We start from the raw sequence: 5,847 nt of genomic DNA on the forward strand, positions 1-5,847 counted from the left end.
GTAGATTCATCAACATCGATAGAAATTTCCGTGGTTCGTAACACGAGCAAGGCGTGCCTGTGAGCACGCGCTTGCGTGAAAGCAGCAACAAATCGACTCTCTAAAGTTAGACTGGCGCGAACACCGGGGACCAGCGGCGGTAATTAAAAGTACGAACGTGCAAACAGTCATACATCATATCGATCCCTCTGTCCCTGCATAACCGATAACAGATCATCGAAAACGCGACCTTGTCCTCAAGTGTCGAACGATACCACACGCGAATGACGGACAACCGACGATTCATCATAATGTATCGTTATTCGCTTGCCAAGGGTGTGGTCAAATGAGAAAGGAGGAATACCGGTATGGATGGCGTTAATGAGGGGGATAATCGAGCTAGCTTCCACCGTGGAAAAGGAACGATAAGGACGATCAGTCGGTGCGTAGCGGGAGAAAAGGACGACGCGTGGTTGAAAGGGAAGAAAGAGAAAAAAAAAGAAAGAAAAAGAAGACAGAGTTGAGGAGCCGGAGAGAAGACGATAGCCTTTACCTTCGTGCCGGAGTGAAACAGGAACGGAAAGAAAGACAAGGACAAAGCAACCGCGAAAAAGAGAGCACACGCACAGTGGCGGTTGAAAGCGCGCGCAGCTAAATTAGTCCGCAGAAAATCGCGCGATCTATTCTGCCCCGCGGGACTTTCTTTCCTCGCAGCAGCGTGTCCCGAAATAATTGGCAAAAGAAAGCACTGGACTGCCTACCATTCCCGACGGACAATGTGAATTATTCGAGTTGGCGGCGTAGGGAGCAGCGCGCGTATGTTACGTCGTCGCCGTCGTCCTCCCCCTGTTGGCCGCGTACCGCGATGCGCCACGCCGCGTCTAGAGCAAAACGAACGAGAGGCTATTGAGCAGCCGAGGAAAATCGCTTCCACGCTCTCCATTCAGCCGAGAATGCATTAGGGCCCCTAGGGATGGGATGGGAACGCGCGCTAGAAGCCAGCAGGAAGCTGCCACGGTGCGCTAGTCGCGCTACTCGCGGAATAGAATAGCGCGTCGAACAAATCGAAAATAGCACGGTTCCTGACGATCGGGCAAAATAGACCGTGCTGCGCCGTCCAGCCTCCTTTCTGATCGCCACAACCACAGTACACTACCAAGAGAGAACGACCATGACTTTACCATCATTGACGAATAAAAAGCAGAAGAAAACGAACGGATAATCTTTAAAGCTTGGAAAAGACGGCTTGCTTTTGTCACAGAGGAGGACAGATCTAGCTAAATGTGCATGCTTGCAGTAAATGAGTGCAACGCAATGCATTCGATACAAAAGAAACAGAACAATAAGTAACGAAAAGATAAGTAACGTAATAAGAACGATAAGTAACGTAATAAAACACATGAAAATCCCATTTTTCTTTTATGGACATTAAATTTAGAAGAATATTGTGATATGCCTTTCTTTCTTTCTCCTTATTCATTAGAGAGATAACTCAGTCTGTATAAGTTATGCGTGAATAATAGAGTGTAACACAGACGTGCGCCACGCTTCGCTGTACGAAAATGGAGAGATATAGTATATGCTAGTCTTTGCTAGTCTGTGCTATAGTATATGCTGGAACTTTCATCAAATGTTGCAACTTCGAAATATTTTTGTACGAATAATATACGTTATACGTATTTATTTCTAGTAATAATCGTTTATACCTATGACAATAATCATATTTAAGTACTAACGCTGGTGTATGCATATTGAAAGTATCATTATGTGAAAAATTAATGAGAAATGAATTCAATCTTACCGTTACCGGCGTACCTTCAGTGAGATGGCAGGACAGCGTGCAATTGATTTTCACTGAATCCTGGAAATGTTTTTAACAATATCACACAAATCGTTATTTCACAGTATCTACGCAAACACGTACTATGAAAATACCATAACTAATACACGAAATTTCACCAACGACCGCACAAGATGAACGAAATTTCACATTATTTTAAAACGTGAATGTCCGGCATCCGAACGCGACGTGTACTAAAGACTGGTCACGTGACCATGCGCAGTGCTAACTGACATGTCACATGACCATGCGCAGTGATAATTGACATGTCACGTGACCACGCGCGCCATTAAAAATCCCGCCACTTTAACCACAATAGGTAACTATTGTATCTATATGTACAACTGGTGTTACAATACGATCTGTGTATAAATATGAAGTATAGTTAAAGGAATGCACATTCAGATCATTAAAGGTAATTATACTCAATCTAACAATTTTTATACAACATGTCACGTATGATTTAAATATAGAATATAATGATATAATAACAATTATGGAAAACGTGTCTAAAAGTTAGAGGTTAGCGTCGCAACTAATGCTAATAATATAATGCTGAAATTTAATCGGCTACATCACTGTTACGTAACCTGATAATTTTACGCGATAATATCAACAACGTAAACGTCAGAATTATTACTTCGTTTTTCCTGCTCTTCTATTACAGAGCCGTAAATGTTTATTACACACAGGTGTCTATATGTATAGCACTCGATCGTATCAAGTAATACGACTGCCTGCCGTTACATAATTGCTCTCACATGTTTATCTCTTGATCGCAGATGGATGTTGTGCATTTCTTCGGGACGGCCATGGAAAGCAGCCTTGTGTTAATCGGAAATCAGACTCAACAATATGACGTTGCTCGTGGATGCCTTTTTTACGAAGGAAGAAGACGGTGGCCAGATCGAAATAGATGGCCGACCCACAATCCATGCAGTCGCACTGGTCAGTTAATCACCCCGTCTTCGACGCAATTATCTCAAGTAGGCGCGAGATCGGTGAGCACGATTCACAGGGACATCGTACTTCAGTTCACCACGATTCTATAACTGAGGCTCGACTTGCTATATGTATAACAGTAGCTCACAGAGTTTAGACAGTACCTCTACGTATGCATGTACATATATACATCGTCGGACAGTTTGTTTTTGAATACCAACCAAATGATAATCTTTTTACCTGTATCTCTATCTGTGTTTTGTATCGGCGTCACGTGAAATTTTTCAACAAATTTTAAATTCATACTAATGCAACATCGTTGCAGAAAAATTTGACTTGTTGCCTAAGCTTCCAGATAAACTTGCGGATGCATTTGTAAACATTTACATAATACATGTTTACTCGCATAACCGCGTGCCGTATTATCGGATGCAATCACCGATTACCGCTTAAATACATGACGAGAACTCGTGGCGCCTATTTTATTACCTTGGCACTGATTACCCGACCAAGTGCCAGGGATAATTATTCTTTCCCGAATCTAGTTTATCGAAATGCAACTCGATATCGTAATGGGCCGACGCTCTTCGATTTTCATTTCTTTTCGAGCACGGAAAATCAAGATCCGCTCGAAGAGATACTTGGTTGCATACGGAGTGGAGTAAATATTGTTGCATAAATTAGCTCGTGCTAATGGCACCTTCAGCGAGTAGCATCTGCGTTTCATCGAACGGCCGAAATTGTCGGAGAAATATTATCGCAACCATGCCGTGTTACTCGAAAGAGAAAAGAAATTCAGATCACAAAGTCGATGAAATTAGTTTGCCGCCAACCGAGCGAAAGTTAGATATTGTTTAACATTTAACATACGTTCGTTTCTTTCCCTTGATTCGCTGTGCAATATACGAAATTTCACTTAAGTTATTCTTTCAATTCTTAAGCCGCTTAATTGCCGCGAGTTTTATTACATATCTCGTTTTCTGTCAATAACACCCGTTTCTTTTCTTGCAAGAGAAACCACGTTTATACTTTTTCTACTGTTGGCAGGGAGGGGAAATCACGGACAGTCCTGTTGATAAATATAAATCGAAAGGATAAAAATTTCTTCATTGGAGAAGTGGATATCACGGAATTCCGCAACCCGGTGAAGAAGCATGAAAATTGCCACGGTAGCGGAGTGTTTGAAACGTAAAACAACCGTCACGACGTAAGTATAGTACGAATTATCGCTAAAGCGGGAAGGTAGTAACTGTACATCGCACATCAATTCGCGTGACTTTATCGCTAACATTTGTCTTCGTGTTACTATTGTGGGACCAAACTACTGCCCGCGCGGTGCGAGCGGATGGAAAATAACAGATGAAAATACGTTTGGTCTTGGACGGGAGATGGGTAAATTAAATTCGCGCGAGATCGATGCCCCCCTTTTGATATTTCGCGCTTGACAGCGTGTAATGGACTAAGAATAACTAAAAGTAACGAAGGTACGTTTTATTGAAACGCCGCGGCGGCGCGACCCGTGTCGTCGAGTTCCGCGAACGACGATAATCTCGGGATACGTTGTTCCTCGGTCCATTGATCGCGTGAAATTTATCATCGTGACAAGAGGCCACGGCAACTAAATACCATAATTACGTTCGCAATGACTCGCCGCTGTACGCCGACTCAATTTTCGCGTGCTCCAACTGATCTCTAAATCATAATGATTTCAATGCCAGACGCAAAGTCTGCGCGCGCTACGCGAGACATGTACAAAACGTACACCAAGAGGGCCCTGGCCACCGGTGTAAATTGTGTTTTCTTAAGCGAGCTAGCGTCTCCTACAAAGGGAGCCACGGTAAAACGAGCATTAATCAAATCCATTGCGAGCCAGCCAGCGTATGGACACAAAGGACTAATTAAGATTTCTCACCGGTGGACTGGCTAAAAACTAAGAACGACCGACGACCTTGCGCTCGTTATTTAGTGTTGATTTACGATTATTTTCAATGAGCCACTCAATTATTTTCGTTTACTTCGCGGTAGCCGCGGTGCACGCGTCTGAATCCGTTTCGTCTCAACGGCCAAGTTGAACGCGACCCATCTTCAGCTTCAGCTCCCATCGAATTTTATACAGCGTCACTTTTCCTGCTCGCGTTGGTTTTTGCACGGCGTTGATCACTCCTCTGTCGCGCGATCACACGCGTTCCATTCACCGTCGTCCCTTTTACAGTTCCATTACCGATGGTTAACGTTTCAACGTCGTGGCGCGTTCTCCGACGCGAAATAAGCCTGATCTCTTTTCTCATCCCTGCGTAACGTGACAACCATTTCGAGACGGTGCACGTAGAAGCCACTGTTGCTGGTATCGCACGCCCAATGCGACACAGCCCGAGCGTGCATAATGCGTTAGTGCTAAATTTACGTTCTGGCGACGCGCATCTAGACATACGTGGGAGGAGTCCGCCTCACCCTTTTTCTCTCCTCTTCGCTCTGTTACACCGCGAGAGCGCTCCGTCTTCTTTCTCCTGGTTCGCCGTTTCTCTCTTTATTCCCCACTTGATCTTGTCTTCTTGCCCCGCTTGCGCAAGCTGCCGACGGTGTTGCCACTTGACTGGCGATTTGTTACTCGCAACCATACGCGATGAATAATTGGCGACGTCACGCCGCCTAGGTGTAAGACGGCGTTTCCACGTTCACGACGGAACGGAATCGTTTCCTGCGCGAGCACGGGGGCGTCCCTCGTGCAACGAGGCTCGCGTATCATTTCGAACCGAGACGTCGCGTCGCGGTTAATCAACCGTCTTCGATAAATCGAGCCGTGCGAGGTATGCGAATATAATCGCGCACGGTTCTTTCCTGACCGCGTTAATCAAGCCTTCGTATCGTGCACAGTACTCGAACGATCGCTAATCCCATTAGAACCGACTGCACATATAGATAAGCAACCATGATACGAGCCGACTAATTTGTTACCCATTATTCTACCGCATCCGATTCAACGAGCCGCAGATTGTTCAACGCGAATGCTGTTCCCTCGATCGGATAAAGTTATCCGGCCAGCTACCGTTTTATTTCACCGACCATTTAAAAAGTCATATAATCAC

General features: G+C 44.6%; 1 long non-coding RNA gene across 1 annotated transcript; it reads left to right on the forward strand.

The window, feature by feature from the left end:
* The first annotated feature begins 2,147 nt into the window (after nt 1–2,147).
* LOC122535351 lies at nt 2,148–4,534 on the forward strand. Its single transcript, XR_006308145.1, has 3 exons — nt 2,148–2,234; nt 2,602–2,767; nt 3,809–4,534. It is a non-coding gene; the product is annotated as an uncharacterized LOC122535351 (long non-coding RNA).
* The last annotated feature ends 1,313 nt before the right edge of the window (nt 4,535–5,847 follow it).

Source organism: Frieseomelitta varia, unplaced genomic scaffold (assembly GCF_011392965.1).
Source record: "Frieseomelitta varia isolate USP_RPSP 00005682 unplaced genomic scaffold, Fvar_1.2 scaffold_706, whole genome shotgun sequence".
Taxonomy (NCBI): Eukaryota; Metazoa; Arthropoda; class Insecta; order Hymenoptera; family Apidae; genus Frieseomelitta; species Frieseomelitta varia.